At 39.4% G+C, this 23949-nt stretch overlaps 1 protein-coding gene across 6 annotated transcripts in view; it reads right to left on the bottom strand.

Annotated features, from left to right (window-relative positions):
* The window catches only part of ADD3 (adducin 3), a 92113-nt gene that overhangs the window by 37655 nt on the left and 30509 nt on the right, over positions 1 to 23949 (bottom strand). For 4 of the 6 annotated variants that reach the window (XM_038140026.1, XM_038140025.1, XM_038140032.1 and 1 more), the window contains exon 2: positions 21076 to 21121. The exons of 1 other annotated variant lie outside the window; for it this stretch is intronic. The gene's annotated coding sequence lies outside the window, so the exon portion shown is untranslated. Of the gene's footprint in view, positions 1 to 2206; positions 2345 to 21075; positions 21122 to 23949 lie in introns of those variants that run through there. One more of the 6 variants, XM_038140030.1, reaches the window with a different exon arrangement.

The following is a 23949-nucleotide window of genomic DNA, read 5'->3' as shown; positions in this document are numbered from 1 at the left end:
AATATAGCTGCTCCAAAACATTTAAAGAGAATACAAAAGGGCCTCTACAATAGTATAACCTTTGCCTCTGTCTGCCAGCATCAGAGTTTACATGGTTTCCATGGAAACCCTCTGCAAACATATGAATGTGCTTGTTGCGTTAGATGTCGAACAGAAAATCCTTTGTGGCAACTCTGGAGGGCCATGGCCAGTGCCAACCTCCCCGTGGAATAATGCCCTTCACTATGCCTTGCCCAGCAGGCTCATGACACACTCGCTCACATGGCACAGCTGCTGCCACCGCTTGTTTTTCCCCAACTGATAAAAAGAAAAAAGAAATATATATATATGTGCATATCATAACTATTAAATATTTCATCCTTCATGGAGAGCCCATTTTGCCTTCACCAAACTGACAGCAAAGTCTTTGGTTCTGGACTCAGATGCAATGCAGGAACTGTTCAGTGAGGACAGACTGGGAGACTTCCAGCAGGGCATTGGGAATACATTTGCATATTGAGTAGATAGCTACCCAGGAAGGGGATGCCACAATCCTTCATTATTATGTGCTTTGAGAAAAACACATTAAAAAAAATACACATAAAACCTCAGCATGCAATAGGTACACCAGTCCAGAATATAAAACTAGTTTCATCACCTTGTTATTTCTCATCATGGAAAGACCAACTGACCTACAAATAACTCATTGGATGGGCTCGTCTTTCAGCCCTGGAGGCAGGAAAATTCTACCCAAGACAGTGAAGTGTCATCAGGAGGGGTGGTTTATTTTTAGTGTTGTTAGGGTATATGTGTAAGTGAAAGCCGAGGAACTAAAAAACTGGTTTCTGCTTTACAAAAGAGGAGTATTGCTACTGGCAAACATCTGAATGTTGTGTCCCTTCTGGATTTTCTCAAAATTCATGTTCACTCTGTAGCTCTACATATTTTACCAGCATTGAAATATGAGCGCTTTAATAAAAGTGTACCTTCAAGACCAGCAGCATACATGCCTGGAACATACCTTGTCTGGAGGCTAAAACATTGCCTTTACATCCTTATTCCTCTGAAAAACCAAATTTTTGCTACAGCAAGTTAGACATTAGAAAAAGCTTCTTCAGCCAGAGGGTGGTTGGGCACTGGAGCAGCTCCCCAGAGCAGTTGTCACAGCACCAAGTCTGACAGAGTTCAAGAAGTGCTTGGACAAAGCTCTCAGGGACATGGGGTGATTCTGGGGGATGTTTCTTTGCAGGGCTAAGAATTGGACTTGATTTTTGTGTGTCCCTTCCAACCCAGTCTGTTCTGTGATTCTGGGACTCTAACTTCTGAGATATCAATGGCAAAATCTACCTAATTGCTCATCGATGTGCACAGATTCAGGGGGATGACCTTCAGGGAGGACGACACCTCCAAAGGCCACATTCAAGATCAAAGTCTTTGGACCCTGAATGGTATATGAAAGCCTGACTGTGTCATTCCACATAGAACTGAGGAGGTCAGCACCTTTCTGCTTATGACCAGACACTTCACCTGCCATTTCCAGCCGCTTTTACTGTCGGTGGCAAAAACCAGCAATGTAACAGTTTTGTCTTAAAAGCTGAAGAAGGAGGAAAACAGATTTTGTACTAGAAAGAGAAAACAAACTGAACACTTTCAACTTTGCCAGCTCTCTGTTTTTGTGTTTACTTCTTTCTCTTTCCCAGAGACGCCCCTCAGGGGAAGGCCTCCCTGCTCCCTCATGGCCACCCTCACCTCACACCCACCGCCAGCCCAGGCCCCCGCGCAGCAGCTGCCAAATTAACTCTGAGGGCAGCCAATCTCTCCTTTTAGCCTCGCCTGCACAGCACAGTACCGTGGGGGTCACTCAAAGCCCGTGTTGTTCCAATGCTCTAATAACCCATTGTTCCCCCGCGGTCGCCTCAGCGAGATAAAACGAAAGGCCGCGTTTTCCGAGGGTAAGCGAATTCCCACTGCCAGCCAAGGGCTCGGCCTCACGGGGGGCCAGCCCATCCTGCGGCTCGGCGGGGACGCGGTGGGTTTGTTTTTGTTAGTGGGGGTTTGCAGGAACATCTGCTCGGTGAAGGGATGGTGTGGGTCTCGCCATCGCCTTCCCCGCGGGGCTGTGCAAAGCCGTGTTCGCTCCCTTTGCGCTCAGTAAAGATACTGCATTGACGCTCCCACGGCTAAAATCTAGCTCCTACCTGCCGGATGTTTATAATCTGCTTCCTACCTGAGGTTGCAGAAGGGTGGAAAATCTAATGGTTTCTACTGTAAGTTCCATAGGAGAGTGGAACCACAGCATGGGCTCAGGGCAGAGAGCCCGACAGCAGGGCTGAAGCACCCCCAGCATCACACCAGATTCCAGGTACACAATGTGTAAGTACTGGGATGGGAGAAAGGACACAACAGGCAGAAATTAATCCAACAATACAGGAAATTATAAGATTGAAAAGTCACTTGTTTTATATTTTTACCACATCCTCTCGTCCAGTAATGAAGTTCGCTGAACATCATTAACATTCCGCTAATGAGACATCCAACTGCCCAGAGCAGCAATAACGAACATGAGCTCTGTTTCCACCAAATCTACCAGAAAGATTTTTAAGGGTCTGCTTTCCCACTGACACGAACACATGACTCCCATTAGCCTTAATAAAGGAACAGTGCATTCAGTGGGAGAGAAACTTCCCAAGGTTGCATAACTGAACTGCAGCATGCTCAAGACACAGTATAGACTGCTAAGAGAAGTTAGCAGTCCCAAAACTACAGGGACAGGCCAAATTCTTCCATTACTTTCCCATTAACTTTTGTCATAGTTCAGACTTCCTTGCTTTAGGCAGTGAGAGGACTCAAATCTTTTTTTAATGACAGAAAAATGGAAACGTAAATTTTTTAATGGAAAAGCAAATCAGACAGTGGGATGTTTAAATTCTATTTTTAGGCTGAAATAAATTAACTTCAGATATGCACTTTCTTAATTCATTGTCCCTACATACTATTCTTGACTCCACGGTATATAAATTCTTACTTTTCTAACAATGCAAATTTGTTGACAGGATGACAGGTTAAAGTTTATCTTTCAGGCTGCTTCCCTTGCCCCAGTCACAAAAATCTAGTTATGTCAATTTATGTCCCTTTCAGTGCTCAGTGAGGCGAGGAAATGGAGTGGAGTGCCAGAATGTGGAAACAATGCAAAAAAACTAATGCCAGAACTTAGTATCTGCCTCCTAGGCTAAGCTCTGCTTGCCCTCACAAAGCTTTGGGATTAATATTGTGTATCTCAAAATTGTGCTTAAGAAAAACCTTCATTCCAGATGTTGAAAGCATGATTAATCTACTGAAAGTTAGAAGTTTTTTGTTCATCTCTTCTCCCTAGTTTAAATATTTTTAAATACTTGGGTACTTAGCTCTTGGTTTTTGTTTTGGTTTTTTTTTTGGTTTTTTTTGACCAGGGTGCATGATTGCTTTTGGACACTAAAAAATTGAATTTAATAGACAATTTAAAACTGGTTGGTCATGCCTTTACCATAAGAATCTCTCTGATTCTGGTCTAATGAAAGAATCTGATGTAATTGAAGAAATTCAATACAATTGCAGCATACATTAATGAAGGCTGCCTCATGCACTCATATAGCTTTAAATGAGAATAGACTTCTCTATTATCTATCACACTGCAATGACTAATATGGGAGAATATCTAGTCTGTTACTACTCACACACATGATAAAAACTCATTAGCACACATACAGAACTCAAACTACTTTGATACAGTAAAGAAAGATGCGGAACGACATCTCTCTTTACAATTGTTGTAACTGTGTGACCAGTAATGAGCTGTTTAACAGCCATGTGTTCAAACATATCAAGATTACCTATGTATAAAAAACCCCAAAACCAGCAACAGTTAAAAAAACAACCCCAAACCAAACTGAACTCTAAACCAAAATGTAATTGATTCATTTTATTTTACAGACTTAAAAGCTGAAAGGTACAGAGACCCATGGTACTGCAGCACAGTGGAATCAGCCATGTGCCCCATATAGTTGTGCTCACTTTAGCTGCCAACAAACACTCAAAATGCTGAGCTAGTCCTACTGAGTCTGGTGTTCTCCTCGGCTTAAGCAGAAGCAAAATTAGATCTCATTTCCTTAAAAAAAAAATCAACAAAAAAACCAACAAACCCCAACCCATCCCATAATATGCAGAACAACCAATGCTAACAGACTGATTTATGGATACATGATACTAACTACAGTGGGAAACTCCATTCAAACAGAGAAACTGTAACTCACCAGTCATGTCACAACACTGAAGATAAAAATCATGCTGGTGTCAAATAGGAGACACTGAAATTACAAGCCAACTATCTGCAGCATCCATCCCCAGCCATTCTGTCAAACACACAACTGCAATAGCACAAAGCATCTTTATGACAGGAATAAAAGGCTCTTTAAATGCTCCTTTTATTTTTTATTGAATGAACCCACTCTTACGCAAAGTTCACTCAACGATGTCTCGAGCTTTAGTACTGCCAAATCCTGTATTTCATTAGTCAACTATGGCTTGTCAGTCACACAGAGAACAATCTGAAGTATTTATTGACTGCATACAATTTCTTCATGTAGTAGGTCAGGTGGTTGTTTAAGACACTGAACTTATTACTATATTGATAAATGTAGTTGTCAGGACAAGAATCTTTTCAGTGTTACACCACAGCTGACCAAACATTTCCCTGCTCCAAGTTACTGGCAAAACCCAAAGGGAGTTAAAAACCAAAGCCACAGACTCCTCCCAGGCAGTGTTAGTTTCAGCATTTTCTGTAGTTGACTCTTCTCACAGATCAGTAATCTTTACTAACAGTGCCTCCCTCCAAGGAAGCACACTGCACCACACCTCCCAATTGTTTTAGAAGTACATATATACAAAGACCACAGTTAAAAAGATACCATCAGACGTGGCGAGTCCAGAGAAATCTTGTCCTAAATATTTTTCAAGCTTATTCATGAGAAAAGGGTGGAGAAAGAAACCACAGCTGAAAGATTCACAAACATGAACTCATTTACAGGTTTGCAAAGCAAATCATGCCACCAACCTGTCACGTAACCCACAGGAAAACACAGTGCAGACAGTCTGGATCAAGATACTCACTGTTGGATGAAATTAAATTGCCCAGCTCCTATATGAGTTTCTTAAAACTGGCTGGATTTTTTTGGCACTCAATCTCGCAGTCAGACAGGCACTAGATTAAAGTGAAGGCAGAGCAGAGAACAACCAGTCTCTAACCTTTAACAACTTCTTACATGCTGGGGTAATTAAGAACACTGTTCTCATACTGTTTATTGCCTTGAAAGGATCACCGGTTGGTTACGGCCATAAAAACAACTGCAGCTCTATATTTCCTTAAGTATTTACTAACAACATATACCAGAGTGCAAACCCCAGAACTCTATTCTTGATACTCAGACCTTTCTGTCCAAACACAAATTGACAAAAAGACCTTCTGGCAAAACCACTCTGGAATGCTTTTACTCTTTGGTTTTGAAGCAGAGATCTGCCTTTTCCCCCTCCCTACAACACCACCCACTCTTCCAAACAAATAAGTAATCCAGTGTTGCACAGGAATTTTAATTGTTTCCATAACTTCTACTACCTGCCAAAAAAGTACTTAGTATGACAGATATGGAACAGGGTGCCTATGATGCATGTATATTTATAATAAGATATGAACATATATATGGATATGTACAACATACAACTTATGTAATAGTTAACTTTTGTATAGCTATAAAAACTAAAAGCCCTTCAAGGAGGCAACCTTCGTTCTTTGAAGTAACAGCCATGATTTCAGTTACTGACTCTCTGGCTCAGATTTACAATCAAATCAATTATTACAGCTGAACTTCCTGCACACCATGTGAGCCAGACTTGGGTTGGTGTCCCCTTGCGTGCTCTTAGCCACAACAGACAAGGTCGCAGAGGAAATCCCTTGCATGGAAGGCTGAAAAACTAGGATGTAAGGATGCACTCCTTTGTATTTGCTGGAAGTACAAACCCACAGCTCTCTGCAGCAGTCTCTGCAAGAGTTTGGCTGATGCGGGTGCTGAGACTGAAAGTTTGGCTCCTCTCAAGAGTTGTGCAATTTCTATTTATTTATTTATTAAAGATCTTGGTCTGTCAACCCTTCCTCACTCTGCATAGTATTTGCCACAAATAATGGCCCTGGTTTCAGTGGGACCTTTGAAATACTCATCTTACGGTACAAGGAGTTATACAACCCAAGCTGGTGGGGACGTTTTCAGCGTATTTGTACAACTTCATTTATTTAGTTATTAATACCAGGTCTTAAAACAACAAAACCTTTTTCAAGCATTTGCTTAAACAATTCATTCCAGGTATGAGACTATTCATAAATATACGGTATGCAAATACTGTGTACTAGTAAAATACTTACGCGAGTTGTAATTATTTTGGCAAAAGAGCTTAGAGATCTTCCCCTGAGTAAACTGCATGGCAGCATAAGCCTACTAGTAGGGGAGGTGTAACAATTCCATAAAACAAAAGCGCATTTACAACAGTTTAATAAACAAGGGGAAAAATATCTGTTATACTTTCATACTGGAAGTTCACTAAATATTATCTTCAACAACAGGTACCACACATTTTTCCACTGATTTTACAACTAAGCCCAGCATGCTGCAGCTTCTGACAGCATTAGGGCTTAGAACCTACTTTTGACAGCATTTTTTCATTTGTGATGGGTGGTTTGTTTTTGGATTGTTATGGGCTGGGCGAAGCCTTGAGGCAGACATGCAGCTCTGTTGATAACATATGTATTTTCCAACCCCGTGATGAATTTCCCATAACTGCTGGGCTGGAACATGACTTTCAGCAACTTGACTGTTTCACATTTGGCTAAAGCAACATCAGTCCATTTTATAAATCAGCTCCAAAAGTATACATGGAAGACAACCATTTTCATAACAGATTGCTTTCAACGCTCAACTTCAGACTCCTATGTTCAGAAAACAATGATTACTGCTTTCAGAAATCCAAATCTCCTCAGCCAGATTTTTTTCTCAAGCTGGAAATCCGAAGTTAGGAATTAATTTTGCAAGGTGCACCTGGAATTTGAATATTGATGTCAACAGCGCTGGTTGTTACATCTTAGGAGAGGTTTTACTTCTTATGCAAATTCTTATCTACACATATATTTCAGTACTCTCACATTACTCCCACTGAGAAGGTCTGCACTGTTTTCAAAGCCTTAAAACCTTGCCTTTCACAGCTGCAAAGGAAATGACAAGAGAAGAAAAACACAGCCCAGTGCATATCAGCAATTAATTCCATCCACAACTGCCCAGCTGTTTGTGCATGGAGGAACTGGGCTGTTTCCCCTCTGAGCTTTGGCCACTGAAAGCTGATAGGGCACTTTCGGAGATGTGGGCTGCTGGTAACGCGTCAGGAATGTGCGCGGGATCACACGGAGCTGGAGGGGAAGAAATGAAATCCAGACTGAGTATCTCTGTTATGAGGATAAAGTTATCTGGGGGAGAGGGAGGCCGAGGGGGACGGGGAGCTGCCAGCGAAGCCAGGCTCAACCTGCAGGGCACAACCATCACTGGCAGAGACAAGGTGGGATGAGCTCAGAAACCTGCATGTCTGTGTCAGCTCTGCCAAGATGCTTTTAGGTTTTTAGGTTGATGTCAGACAGGTAGATCCGGGGGCACCTCACAAAAGCTGTTACTTTCACTTGGGATCATGCTTTCCCAGCAAAGTTGTAATAGAGACTTGGCTCCATCCATTCTAGAGTAAGACTTATTGGTAAGTAATCTCACCAATGCTTGCAGTCCTGAGGCCCCAGAACTTAAGGCAGAATTCAGTCCTTGAGAGTCTTTCCTGTGAATGAAGTTCCCTCATGCCAGCCTTGGGATTTCAGGAAAGGCACACAGTACATAAAAGGGGGGTGCTATTTGTACCATCAAGAAACCTCACCCTGTTAGAGCCCTGAAAATTTCTTCCCACTCAAACTCACCAGTTTACATGAACAGCTCATTTTTTCCTCTAATACTTTTAATAATTTAAAAACTCAAAACAACATGTATTTTTTCCCTCCGTTAATCTAAGCTGGTCCTCATATAAAAATTCCAAATGGACTCCTTTTTGCTGGGCAAAGCCACAGACAGCAAAACACGTCTAATATATATTTTTGGCTTTTTTTTTTCTTCAGCTCCAACACCACCAGTAAAAAAAAGCTCCTTTGATTTTTGGTAGCAGCAAGTCACCTTTTCATTGGATGGAGCAATCAATTCTCTCAAAACTGCACAGATATTCAAAAGAATGACACTAATAAGAAAGCATTTTCACGTGACCATTTTCAAGACCAGTGCCTATGGTAAGAAGTAAGTATCACAGGACTATTCCCTTCACAAAAAAAGCAATGAAATACCAGCTTGTGTATTTTGCTGAATAAAATGAATCTGCTAAAACTACACACTTGTGCCTCAGTGCGTGGAAATAAAGAAATAAAACAATGAAATTTCCATACAGTAATAAAACAAATGGTAGAAAAATATCCTTCTAGCAAACAAGATTGATGAAATATTTAAACATTACCTTTTCAAGAAAGGATCTCTAAGGTTTAGAGCTGTGCTTCTGGAAGCTTGGTATAATCTCCAAAACCATGATACAAGCATGCAGTGTTAGAATTTGGAAATAGAAAAGCAGAGGACTTTCAGTAATTTACAGCTTCCCAAGGAAAGTAAATCCAAACCCTATGGTTGACTGGAAGATATGAATTTGTACAAACAGCTTAAAATACCATCCCTTTTTTTCTCTCTTGGAACCAATGACTCAATAAAGGCTACACAGAAGCAGCACATTTTTAAATCAGAAGCATAGCACAATTTAGACTGCATGTAATCTCACTATATTGCTGCATGAACAGTTCCACTGCTGCTGGAAAGCAAGAAAAGCACTGATCATTCTTCCCACAATTTCATTTTTAGCTAGTCAACATTGGAAAAATCCATTGGGGGATGATTTCCTACATTGCTTATTGTCTGCCACAGCAAAACCTGGCTTTCTCACTTATTAGAAACATGCACAGAAAGTTTCTGGAGGTGATCAGTCAATCACATCACACTGAGCAATGCCAAGACCTCCAAGGTATGTAGGCCACCTTCCCAAGACTATTAGTTCTCTTCACATGAAGTTCAGCTACGCAAATAATTTTATTTCTTAATATCCTACTTATTCTAAATACTGGACAAGACAAAAGTATTTTTAAACAGCAGAACATGGAAAAGTGTTTTAAAATCCCAGAAGGATTAAAGGCTTTTTTAGACTTACCTCAAAATGGAATATATCTCAGTAAAGAAGGGAATGGTGACAGAGCTGCAGATGCCTTAAAAAATGATGTAGCTTAAAAATTCCTCCTCCCCCAGCCACACTAACTAGAATGGGTGTTAGTTATTGATTTCAAATTTGTTTCTCAGGCTCAGTTTTCAGCAATATTTTGATAGAAGACTGTGAAAATACTGATAGATGTTAAAAGTGATAACAGTAAGTTTCACTGCATCAGTAGAACTCAGCTGAGCACTGCAAATAGAAATCATTCAAGTGAACCTTGCAAGTGCACATATGCCAACTGGCTAACTAAATACAACTCTTCACTGACTAGTCTCTTCTGTTTGCTACTTCTGCAGAGCAAAATTGTCTCTTGTGAAGCAAACCTATCCAAGATCTATGTACTCTTTAAAAGCATGAAAGCTCTATCCCAGAAATAAACCACAATTCTTTGGCTCTTAAGGATTTACCATGTAAATTTAGGCATGATGATTCAAGCTGGAGATAAATTTTAGTCACTAAGGCTAAAATTCAGATGCAAAGAGGGTTCCAAGCCCACATACCACTTATGTCCCAAACCAGACTTACAGATGAGTAATAGTGAGGTTTAGCTGTGCACACCTCTCAGATTTGATACACAGCAAAAAATTTCACACCAAAAGAATGCCAAAGGGATTTAAAAAGTCCCTAATTTTCACATCCAGCTGTAATACATGCATATTGTTTTACTTATGCTGAATATGAACATATATCACATTTGCTGGAATAATTATTGAAATGTGGAAGTTGTTTGATTGTGCCTAGAAATGCTTACATCACATAATAGTTAAGGATAAATAGCACCATCTGAACTTGCAAGGAAGTTCATACTTCACGGTTAAATAATTTGTGAGTCACTTGGGATGAGTTAAGTTCTTCTCTCTCCGAGATGTGAATCAGGAACAAAGTTGCTCAATGTCTAAAAGTTCCCAGTTTGAAGGAAAAATTCCTAAGTCCTAAAGTAACAGTTTTCATTTATCATCTATATTATGTACTAAGTACTGAAATTTAACATCTACATGTTCAGCATTTGTGTTTGTGAAACCATTAGGTCCTAGAGTGCAATTCTTTCTGCCTAACTTCAGATAATTACATACCACTTGAACTCACTGTCTAACGAAGCTCTCTCTGGCATGAAGTGAGTAATTATCCAGACTTCATTGGCTGTGCCATAGACTTAAGAGTCGTTCCAACAGAGGCATACAATCCACAAGCAGGCACTGATATTGCAGAGATCTCGAGTTATGCAAGGCACGTGCTGCTCTAAAACACTGACAAGCTACAGGCAAGACAGAATGAACATGTAAGAAGAGATCACTTAGCTATTTTATTAGCCCAGGGGAAAAAAATCCAAGCGGCAGATATAAAAACAATTCATTAAATTCTTGCAATTCACGTGCACAATGGGTAATACACTTTTCTATGCATCTCACAACCAGAGGCCTTTTTTTACACTGCCCAAGTCAACACCACATATTACAGACTAATTCTCAGCAGTGAGATACAACACAGTATAAAATGAGAACCTCAGCGCCAAGCACATCCCAAGATCTGGCAACAGTGTGAGTGTAGACTAAAATATGCTGTGAGAAACTGTTACCGGGCACAAACAAGGTTTCAGAATACCAAGTGCAAGAGCTGCCAACATAACAATCATTAAGTAAAAATATATGACCAATTCCTCAAAAAATACAAAGGAATAAAATCTCAATATGTAGGGAATACAACAGGAGGAAAAGTGAAGGAAGGAGGGATGGAGGAAAGGTAGCAGATACATTTTATTGGGTTTGCAATCAAAATATAAATTTATTTGATTACAAAAATGTTCATCCATGGAGACTACTATAAAGCAAACAAGCTTAATAGGAAATAGTGTTTAACAAGTTCCAAAAATTATTTTTAAAGTAATGACAAGGCTTTCTCTCCCTGTCTCAGTAAGTGCTTGAAACTAATGTGCATCTCAAAGATTGTCTTCTGTATTTTACTGTTGCTGTCAAGAAAGAAAAATGAGCCAAAAGGTTAGCAAATGCACTGCACAACTCACACTTCCTGACACCAGCGTGGTACTAGAGTCTCTACATCTCAGTGTTAGCATGACATGTAAATAAACAAAGCACTCCTTTATAGTAGAAATCCTTTAATGGTTCATGCTGAAAGTGGAGTAAAGGCAACAACAAACCCCTCATATCCATCAGCCCACTACAAGCACCTTGCTGTATTCATGGCAATAAAGAGTTTATTGCAGTGAAATGTATTGAATGTCCTGCACTGAAATGTATTTTGTAAAAGCTGATTTAAGCTCTCCTCCTTATATGACAGTAAGATGAGCCAGGGTTGAATTGGCATGATGCATGACAAACACGCAACACTAAGTTATGGTGAAGATGAGAGGATTTTTGAATACTTTTCTAACTCATACAAGCTTATCAGTACCCACCTACAAACATATGCTTTCTTCCATATGACACATTGTACAAAATAGCAATGGTGCAAACTTCATGTTTTATGCTTGAAAGAGAATAGCATCATTTTATCTACAGTGTATATTCCCAAAGCCTCAGGGAAAGATTTGGTGAAAGAAAATATTTCCATGGAAGTAACCTTACCTTTCTGGTAACCTTCGGCCATTTAGTAATTCTTTGGTACAAAACTGGCATAAAGCTGACAGATGCTGGAGAGGGCCTTTCGGCTGGTCTAGTAAATCTGTTTCACTTTAAAGCTATTTCACCATCATTAAGTACCTTAAAGAGGCTCTAGCTGTGAAAAAGCTTGAAGCTGCTTTTAGTCCAAACAATATTTTTTCCCTAAAGCCTGGTATGATGCCAATATGACACTTAACCTTATTTATTTTGTATCTTCTTACCAAGAAATGTGTGTTATCAGCAATGCAAGAAAGAGTCACAAACATTCGGTATGATGTGTGCCATACAAAGACAGGAGAAAATTCAGACTTGGCAGATTTCATGGGAGTCTACCTACTGGCAATGCCACACATACCACAAAGTAAACTTCACCTACATCTTGTGGTCAGAACCTGACCAAAATTAAACAAACATTCACATCTAAATTAATGTACATCAGCAGTCAAATATTTTTATTACATATGTGTCATTTAGTGTTCTTGAGGCAACACAGTTATTTTCAGTCCACTGTTTTCCACAATCCAGTTATTTATTGAGGTCCATCTAATTTATCACCAAGTTACATTGTGGTATAGTATTCTTTTCCTGGCTGTTAAGTAAGTACATTTTTCAAAAGTAATACAATTACAGAGCAAATGATTGGATTTTTTTTTTTTTTTTGCATTTCACACCAACAGCAAGTCCAACTCTGCAGGCTGAAGAGGAGGAAAACAAGACCTAAATAACTGCATGTCCCACCCTAAGGTTAAAGGCCATCTATCTGAAATGCACATGAGCACTTCCCTCAAATCCTGAGATAAGTTTTTGCCCACGCATTTGCCCACGCGTTTACCAATTTTGTGGTCTTTGCTCCTAATGAAACACACCAACTTGCCTGTACAGACCTGCAGGTCTGTGGTACCCTGGCTATTCCTGGAATGCTTTTAATACATTGAAATTGTGTTTGTCTATCTTCCTGCTCTGATCTCACAGCCATTTTAAGTAACAGATCACAGTTGCCAGATCAATGTTGTCACTGGTGGTTACCATAAGCTCTCTTGGGTAAATGGTATCTATTCCTGGCAATTTGCTACTTTTTTTTTCTATGTTCTAAAAATCTTTTTAACCAACATTTCAATTTGAGACCAATTCTTAAAATATGACCTACAAGGTGAAGTTTCTGTCCTAAAATCTCTCAGGAAAGTCAACTTGGATAAAAATAATTTTGTTTGTTTTCTGTACCTTATCTTTACCATGTATTTCTTCTATACTTCAGTCATCTATCAGCTCTCCAGTCTGTCTGGCAGGATGTTCATTCCTGATGTACTTGAAATGATTCAATTTAAAGGATTTATTGCTGGCTCTGGTATCTTTAGCAAATTGTTTCTCAGAATATCTTTTGGCCAGACTTATTATACTTTAAAATTTAATTTGGGAGAGAGTTTTTTTTTTTTCCCCTTTCTATTTTCTTCAGCAAAAACTTAAAAAAAAATTTTTGAAAGATGGTTCCTTGGTGCCAAGAGATTCCTAAACCTTGCTATAAACCCCTCCTTGCCTCTTAAAAATAAAATGTAACAACAACAAAAAGTTTGAAGTCTTCAGTAGATGGGTATATATTTTATCCAACTTCCAATTCATTCTTTTAAAAGCCACTGTACTACGTGCAGGCTTTAACTTCCTTATAACGAGCATTTTCATTTTTATGACTAGCAAAGGCAGAAGGCTGGCAGGGAAATTGCACTGCTCAGACCACTGAACTTGAATCATACAAACACATTCCTGGGAGCCAGGGAAGAACAGCTTTGCTATCCAAGACACAAATGTACTGAGAGCAACAGGGATGCTTTCTGAAATCACTGCCTTCAACAAGTTTGAGACTTGTATCCACAGGCTTTGGAAACACAAAATTGCTTCCTTCCACACCTTCATGGTAGCAGGCTGCTGCCCCAAACGTTCAATATAGTATAACCACTACTGGTATTGTGTGTTACAATGTTTCAAAACTTTTTTTTAATTAAGAAACACATACTCAAACACTGCAAACAGAATGCAGATGGGTTTGTTTTATCGTTGCTTAATTGTAATATTTGAGGGATTGACTGCTTTAGCTTATTAGAAGAATTAACTCAATCTAAAGTAACAGCCTATGTGAAGTATAAATGGTCCATTTCCATGGAGAGTGAACACATTTCATTCAGCAATTCACTCACCAACTTGTGTAGCTGCACTACTGTTAGTACAAAAACGCGATTAAATAAGTTTAAAATGTAGATAATTATAGGTTACTCCAATTACTGGTATAGATAAGCTTCAAAGTGAACTTCATGGCATGAAACCCTCCTTATCTCTACATTAAGGTGTAGACACTGGGCAATAGCAGCAGCTGTCAACCACTGCAAAACTGCTCCTGAATGCGGAGCATAAAGAAATCAAACTTTTGTGTTTTGTTAGGGGTTGTTTTTACCCCCTTCCCCTTCAGCCAAGACTCTCCGCTGCCCAAGATGACACACCACAAATCACAGCTCCTAGCACTCCACACTGATAACCACCAGAGACCTGAGTGTTGGCAAGTCTCAGTTAGCAGCCTAAGCTCTGCAGGAGGAGCAGAATGGAGCATCAGAAAAGAACTTGACTGAGTTAGTTTTAATCTGACACACAACAAAACTAAGCCTTAAACTTATTTCCACATTTAACAGACTCTTTTCCATGAGGAGTCATTGGCCATTAGCAGACAGAGAAAACCTTCATGTTACTACAACTGAATTGTCAAGAAGTTATATAAATCCAGCTTCAGCAGAGGGGAAACAAAAAACTGACTTTCTAAATACCAACATTTGCTAAGGATGTAATAATTTCTGAATAGAGCTCAATAAGTCAAGGGGGAAAAAATCACAAACCCACAGGCTGTTGCTGAAGTCAAATTGGTACTGAGTGGGAGAGTTTCAAGGTTTATAACTACTTTAGAAAAACAATCCAGTTTTAAAACACATATTCCTCATTCACTCTACGCAGCTGATTAATAAAGCCAAACCTGATAAAATCCAACAATCTCCACAGAAAACACACAATAGTGAGCTAATACATATCTAGCCACATTTGGGGTTTTTAATACAAAGATTCAGCAATTTTAAGTCGTCAGGGACAGATTTATTCCTACACAAAGGAGCAATTAAAAAAAATTAAGTACAATGTGGTAGATGTAGAGAGACACATTTAAAGCTTTTTTATTAATAGCTATAATGCTAGCAAAATAGAATGAGTTTATCTTTTGGAAAAAATATTTAATTTTAAGGTAGATCTGTTCTCTTGCAGTTATAAGCCTGATCACTTAAAATATACCAGTCTGAAACTAGCATTTCCAGCTTTAATTCCATCATCAAACAGAAAGAGCTGAAAATCTCTTCAAGTCACAAGCAACTGAAGAATTACATCAGCTCCTCTTTACAGAGCTTTCTTCATTAATTTATAATTAACAGGATGTGATAAAACAATCTGTATTACTAACTTTTAACAGCCTTCTTGTGTCAGCTGGAAAATGTTTTTGTGTGGTAAACGCCAGAGCTACAGTGCTTCTCTCCCATGCCCGGCAACTCCCTACAATTCCTGCTGGAGGTGCCCACCAACCTCCTCTGCTCCCTGCTGCAATCAGAGACCTCACATGAATGCTGTCCTCTTCCTCCTCCTGCCTCCCATGAAACTCTTTATCACATGGACTGAGGAATTTGACTGGGAATGAGATACAGAAACTTATCTGCTGCCAGCAAACTGTTTCCATGAAAGGGACCTTGGAAAGGGAAAATGGCAAAGAGCAATCCAACACTCTTCAACATGTTCCAGGCACTCAAGGGGAAAAAAAAGCAAAAGACAAAAGGTTAAAAAAAAAAAAAAAAAAACAGCACCAACAATTCAGTATTTTAACATAAGTGAAATAAAGCCTTCGAAAGCTGTGCTGTCTTGGAAAGCCTGAATGTCTTTTTCCTAAATCCTCAGCAGAAGTAAGAGCTACAGAAATTCTGTACAAACTCAGGATTAGCAGCATGCCCGAGGAGGAAGTGGGATCTTTGCTTCAAGCACCCTATTCACATGTAAAAGGTTGCAGGAATTTGGATAAGCCTTCCTTACTGCTATGGATCATCGAAGTAGCAGTAATTCTGGAAGAATCCTAGGGTGATGTTTTCCTGTTTTAATCTTCCTCATCCTCAACTCCTAAGCTACTCCATCTTTCCATCACAGTGAGAGAAGCAGTACAAGTGCTCAAATTTAATCTGTTTATGCCAGAGAAACTTTAGGTTTGGCTCTTTCAAGACAAGACAATCATCACTTGGTGCTGAGGTTACAGAGAACCAGGTTCTATTTTGTAGCAACAATCTATGCTGAAAATTATTGTGTTTTTAAAATAATGATTAAAGACACAACTAACAACTCCACAGCTCTTTCACATATGTACTAAAAGCAACAGGAGCTACACACAAAGCAAGTGTTTTTTCAGGAGAAAGGTAACAACTATAGAAATGTTGAACAGGATCTCATTTTATCTTTTTTTTTTTTTAAATTCTCTTTGATTACTTTAACTTGCACAACAAATATCCCACATTTTATTTCATTTGTTATGAGTATCTGGGCAGAGCTCCAGTGCTTTGGTGAACTGGTCACAGTGAACAGCTCAGTTCAGCATGAGCACTACCACCATCAGGGAAAGCTGGAGAAGTGGAGGAGATAAAACACCATTGTCACATCCATACAGGACAAGGTTGAGACAGCCAAGTAAACAGGAACCGAGTTCCAGAGAGTTTCTTCATCTCAACAGGAAAGAAAAGTCCAACCAATGCAGAACTTTAAATGCAAATCATCTTCACAATTAATGCAGTTACCTTTCAATCTGAACAAGAAAAACACAGATTGCAGATACAGCATGAACAAATATTACTGTCTGCAACTACAAATGTTTAATGAGATAAAAGCAAAGACTCAGACTTCTATGCATTGAAATTTCTCATACTAGGAATAAAAAAAGTTTTAAATTGATTCTCTAGAGAAAAAAACATCAGATGACATAATTGTATGAAATGTGCATAAGCCCAAATCCGTATTTAATTTTGTCTTTGTTATCAGACTGCAAGACAACTTCTTTTTACTGGAAACAGGCATTTAAGGCAGAAATACACTGGTGTCACATATTCTGTTTCATCATTCATGCAGACAGGATTATCTACAGTCACTGACATTTGAAGAGCCACATCTGGGCGACTTAAACAGCACCAATTAGAAAACTGACCAAACTCAGGAAGTTCACTGACAATGGGGCTCAGGGGGGACAATAAATTTATATTTAACCAGAGGACCCCAGGCTTCTAGGATGATTAAATATGGTTCCATCAGGGCTGGTGGCTGAGACAGAAGATGGAGAACACAATCTTTCCACGTTTGCATGAAATATTGTTCATTCAGGAGTAAACACTTGTTAAACAGCATCCCTTGCTTGATCCTAGGAAGCGTCATGCCTAAAGGGATTTTGAGCCAATGTTCATCTCAATTCCTCCTTTATGGGCTGGAAAGGTGAGGGCTGTTTGGAGAATGGGGAAGGAATGTTGAAAGATACACTGGGCAGGATGGGAGGAAAGCACTCAAGAACATGCTTAAAATAGTCCCACAAACACATCTAGCCTCTCTGGAGGATTAGAAAGCCCAGGGGCTCAAAACCATCAACATTACAGCAGCCTAGTTAGGAACATGACCTTCAGCAGAGCTGCTTCAGCCATCATGGAAAACAGGGTGTGTGCAGGTGGCAGGAATGGGACACTAAAGGCTGACACTTCAGTAGGGCACAGACAAGATTTAGTCAACTCTACACTGGTAACATGCAAAAATACTTTGCCAACTGTCCTGCTCTGCCCTACTTTGACCTCTTCCTCAGTACTATGTGTAAGGGGTTTTTAAAAGTCTAAATGAGTAATGCCACCTGCAGCTTAGAAATATGCTTCATATCAGAGAGAGAGAGATTAAAAAAGAAACATCAACTTTACCAACTTGCTGAATCTTAGAGTTCTGTGCTGTTTTCAAAAACAAACCCTTTGAATATTTCAATTGTTCAAGACCTGAGCTTTCCTCACAAAAACCATGGAGAGAGTGCAGCTTTCCCAACAGCTAAGAGACAACGTTGAATTTTATTTGACCAAGCTAAATGGTTATGGGTAATACAGCTACACTATCTGTATTTCAGGGAGGGCTTGGCGTTTTATTGTTATTTTTAAAAGAAAAATCAATTCATAGATAGATTGGAAATATTGATTTATTGGAAAACAGATTTATGTTAGTCTTGCATCTTACTGTATTTTTGTACAGTTTACTTTTAGATCGTTCTTTAGAGCAGGAAATAAAAAGGCCATTGTTTTACCATGTCCTCCCATCATTATAATGAGATGCATCAGACTGGAGTTATTGAATAAGCTCAAAAACTCCCCAGGTTACATTCTTCCTCATCTTCAGCCTCACCTTTCAAGCGATCCTTTAAAAGGATCAGAGCTGTCCTCAGGCATACTCTGTCTTTAAACATGAAGCCCCAGCCACATTTCATGGAAAAGAACTGTCAGTCTGTACCTTTGCCAAACTCCATAGCAGGTTTAAACAATTATGCAAGACAGTAGATTTTGATTCCAGGCTCCTCTTACTCAGTATCAAGTTCTAAAAATAATATTTTTCTTTCTGCTAGGGCACCTCCAAATAGTGATGATCCAAAGGCATTAAAAGAAAAAGAAAGTTACAACTTAAAGAGTGTGACACAGATTATGAACAAAGAAACCCTTCCCATATGGAAAAGTTTTAAAATTTTGACATTTCTTTTCAATATGTTAATCAGAAAGGCAGTAGTGATTTCTCACTGCTTCAGACAGAAAAGAATCAAACCTCTTGGGACACATTACACAAAAGCATTGCAAAGAAGGGAGAACAATCCTGTAGTTTCTCTTAAAACCATACTCTGTGTTTTTTAAATGGCTGGGAAAGTCAGCAGTTTGGAGCCAGCCACATGTTACTTATCAATGCTTCAAATGCAGGGTGAGTTAGAAAGGCCATGCCTGGTTCCTTTTGCAATTGGGAAAAATCTCTTTTGAAGTCTTTTTGAGGGACTGACGGGGAAGAAAGTGTCAGGAAAAGGATTTGACAGGTTCTACGCAGTGAGGGGCAAAAAAACGTCAAGAGTAAAATCCCTTGTCTAAAATGAGCAAAGAGATAGAAACCTCTCCTTCAGCACTGGAGACGCCAGATAAAATGCCTAAGAGTCCCCTGTATCTTTTTTCCAGCTACACATTAATTCCTTTTTATGCTTTTTGCCAGTTTCTCATCTTACCAGGAGCCTGCAGGAAAAGCCAGCCCGACACTGCAGGGAATGCAGCCACACTGGGGCTCCATGTCTAGCACTCTCCCAAGATCCCAGGAAAACATTGTATTTTAAATACCCCAACCATCACAGAAGACCTCAGTTTCAAGGTGGAACCAATGATCTGAATGATCTTAAGGCTAAAGTGAAAGGACCAAGAAATTACCCAGTTTTTTGAAAGGAAAGACATTGTTGATGAACACATCAGTGACAACAACAATGTTGGTTTTGCTCTCCTGTATTTTCAATTCTTTCTAAATAACAGACACAAGTAATTTAGTATCACGTGCAATGTAAGCATAATTACCACCAGCAGGTCAAGAACTGAACACATTATGTTTTTACCAGGACCATAAGTTGCACTGCCCTTTCTTTTAAATTCTCACACTCTTCAAACAAAAAGAAAAGGTCCATTATTTTTTCCATCAATCACAAAGACTTAATGTAACTTGTCTCTAAAAGCTGTATTTATAGCAGAAATTTGAGAAATTCATTCCACATAAACTCTGCTCTCATCTGTAGCAAACTGCTTTTGCATGTGTGGCACAAGCAACCTACACAGCCACAGACAACGCAAACTCAGCATCCACAGGTCAGAAAGGACCAGAGGTCACTACATCACTGCTCACAAGTAACAAGTTGATGCACTCTTAGTGGAAGAAAACAGCTTAGCTCCTCTCAGTTTGAAGTGCACAGAAGTATAAAATCAGCTTTTATTACTAAAAACCATTGTCTTTCCATTTTGATGAAGTGATAATATTTTGACTTCTTCCTTGCTTCTGCCTCATAGCGTTCCATTTGCAAGGTACGTGCAGCATCTCACAGAAAATACTTCACAGCAAAGAAAGGAGAAAAACTTTCTCCAACTAAGAAAAATCTTTCAAAAGAACCGTAACCAAGTGCTAGCAACAGGATTATTTTAATACAGTCTTTTTAGTTACATAACAGACATGACAACTCAAGTTATAACACTGTCTTATTTTAATAAAGACCTGGGGAGCTATAGAAAAGAGTGCTAGACAAAAAATACTTCAGATAAGAGATGAGACACCCAAATCCCTAAAATATTCCACTGTAAGAGTGTTTGCTGCCTATTATTATAAAGACCACAACACAATATATGTTATCTGTACCACAGACACACTTGTAAGACACTAAGAGAAGTGTCTGAAAAATGTATAAAAGAATCCCCAATTCCAGCTTGTAGAATCCAGGCTGCTGTCAGGTTCTGCCATCTTTATACCACTCCTTTTGCATCTTTAGGAGCTGTACACGGAGCAGTTAACTGCTGTTAGCTAAGTCTGCTAACTGCCCTGAAGAAAGTCAAAGCTGCAATCACCACACTTGCTCGTCTTTGATGATATTTATCATCAGCTGGTGCCTGTACCCCACTGTACAAAAGGGAATATCCACCTCACTGGGGCTGGGACTTGCAGGACACCTCAATACCCTTATGTCTATGCAGTTCTATTATGTATTTAGAGCAAGTATTAAGCAGCTTTGTTCAGACGCTTGTACACACACCAAAGCTAAGGTAAAACCATCCCACAAAAGTACTTTGCACAACATTAATGAGATTATTGTGATGGGGCTTTTTGTCTGTGGTTTTTAATAAAACCACTTAAAAAGTGGTAGTTCACTGATTCAGTTCCCTCTTCCCCCTTAATATTGTTACACTAGAACACAGCAAGAATTCAGGCAGTAAAATGTTTTGGGTACCTTGAGTTTTTCCACAGCTCTCCTCCTCTCTAGTAATACAGTTGACCTGTAAAACAGAAAAAAGACATGACTGACTCCTGGTAGGCTTCTCAACTGGAATATACTGTATACTGTACATTTAGCTTCTTGAACCCCTTTTCAGAATTTTTCATTGAATTACATTTTATTTTGTTACCATAAAATGCATTTTTCATATAACAAAATCTCAAAAGAAAAGTCTCATTTAAGAATGTCTGGTTGGACATCTCAACACTGGTTACAACTTAGAAAATCCAGACTACCTACTGCATTTTTGAAGTAGAGCATAACAGCCACAATCCACAACTCCTCTGGTAGCCCTGAGGAAGCTGAACTCCAGAGCAGTGGCTGAGCTGGGGCAGGAGCACAGCACAGGAACACAACACCTCCCTTTGAGCACTGACAGCCGCCACTGCCCAGAGCTCCTACGGAAACAGCCGCCCTGCGCTGACCCTTTCCCACCGCGAGCAGGAATGGGTTTTCCTCTTGCATTCATCTTCTAACATGAAAGTAAAGTGAATAAATAAAATAGCAATTGTTTACTTCTATCATCTTTTGTCTTCACAGGCTTTGACCACAAGTTATCTTCAGTCAAACCTGACAAATTATTTCTATCACCTTTCTTTTTCCCTCAGCCTCTCCACCAAGAAAAAACAGTTACTTCCTGGGGGACAGGGGCCAGACTCCTTCCTTTCATGCATGCATACAAAACATATGCTACATCTTCTAACATCTACACATGGCCAATTAGACATTTTATGCATTGTGAAAACACTGAGCTCAGCCTACCATGAGGCAAGGCTGGTACCTCTCAAAAACTTGTTACCCCATTTGAATTCATCAGGTTGCAACAGACTCTTTCAACCACTCTCTCCTCAAGCATTACTGCTTAGGTCTTCTCAGCATATCACACTACAAATACTTCACTAGTTTCAACACTTCAGCAGCCTGGTTACCCCATTTCCCATCAGCACTAAAAGCTGGATTATTCAACATGCTCTATGAATTTCAGGAATAAAGAACTGACTTTCAAAAAAACTAATGTGCACAAAAATAATGCAAGTAGAATTATACAAAATTACTGGAAGACACCATCGTTACAAGACACTCTAAAGCAAAAAAACAAAATTCCAAGAGAAGTAAAAATAAGATGTTATTGCACCTTGCTATTGCTCAAATTGTCTATTTTCCCTGAATTATTTACTTATATAAAGTCAATGCCATGCTCAGCAAGTTTGCATTTAGGAATGAACAACGTACTTATACAGGTGTAATACAGGTGAACAGTCACAAGACTATTTCATCTCCTTTTAGACCTGACAGGAATACAGATTTAGGGGAGATTTAGGGGACAGAATTCTCCGCCTAGGTGCTCTTTGTGGGGCTTGGGCATATTTGCTCATTTTGCTGTCCTGCCAACTTCTCCCTGGCAGAACACACAAAGCAATGGCAGTGACTGGGAAAGAAGAAGAAATTCATTGGCACCAAAATGCCGTGCTAGAGCGTGAGTACTCCACAGCATCAGGAATTTAAACACTCTAACGTGACTGTTTATTCTTGGCATGAATACAGTTTATTTTTCATCTACTTCACACTGTTAGAGATAAGGGAATACTATTTTTACGCAAGCTCCTGATACGTTATTTTAAGCGTAGCCGTCACAGGCAAGAAGAGACTCTCTTCCAGGCTAGCAGCTACTGTTTCCAGAGGGCATTGACAGACCACTTTCAGACAGGAAAATTTCAGTCTCTCCAATTTTCCAGCTTCAGGTCTAGTAGCACTGGTTTGCAGAACACAGAGGTGCCCATATCTGAGGTGTCTGACACCACTTCAGTCTCCCTAGAGTGGCAAAGCCCTGCTCCCTCCCAGGAGGGCCAGCGTAGCCCCAGGACAGCAATGGGCAGCTTGCTCAGCTCTGTCCCCACCTCTGGGCACTGCACAGCCTCAGTAGAAGGAGGTACTGTAGGAGAAAGCCAGAAACTGTGACACTGCAAACATATTATGCTATTGAGCAAATTTTTTTCCTGTTCTTTTTCATAAGCTCTTTGTTACAATCTTTTTCTTCTACTTCTTCATATCCTTTCTCCCTATTACTACTCAATGCACTTTCACAAGCTATTCATCCCTCCCCACTTCAAAATTCTCATTATTAAAACAACAACAAAAATATGTGACAATTATCAAACTAGTCTGCCATTTAGTGCCATGACTTAACTCCCTCTGCTTAATCCAGCAGAGTCTTTCATTCCATTCTACCGAGTCCTGGAGTATGAGCAAGAAACTTTGACACAGGCACTGGTCAGGAAATGTCTTCACTGCACTTTGCATTGTTTAGGTCACATTCTCAGCTCTTGTTCATCAGTTAAATGCCTGCATGCCCAAAATAAAATTATATAATCAGTATCAAAGGATGCAGATCGTATCAAGAATGGGAAAAAGAAAATCTGGGAAGGAGTAACAGTCACACATTAAAGAACAAACTCAGAGTCAGCTCTCAGATCAGGGAAAACAACAACAATATACATTCTTGGATGAATAAATTAGGAAGAGAGATAGATTTTCACTCAAGAGATGATAGCAGTAAGACAGATATTGAATATGAACAGCTTTGGAAAAATTTTCAATACATCTGAATAACCGCATATGTCAGAAATCAGACATACTACACAAATCCTAACAGGATATTGAAAATGCAAGTACAAATTAAATGCTAAATGTGGGCTTCAGCCTGTAGGACAAAAGAATTTTTGTGTCAGAAATACCATTTATCTTGAGAATTAAAGTGCAAAAGCCACTTGGTTACTTGAGAGCTACCTCTGTCTCTCTTAGAGAAGTAATGTTTCAGAGTTGCATCCA

This window comes from Motacilla alba, chromosome 6 (genome assembly GCF_015832195.1).
Source record: "Motacilla alba alba isolate MOTALB_02 chromosome 6, Motacilla_alba_V1.0_pri, whole genome shotgun sequence".
NCBI classification, from domain to species: domain Eukaryota; kingdom Metazoa; phylum Chordata; class Aves; order Passeriformes; family Motacillidae; genus Motacilla; species Motacilla alba.
This window is presented reverse-complemented; position numbering and strand designations above follow the sequence as displayed.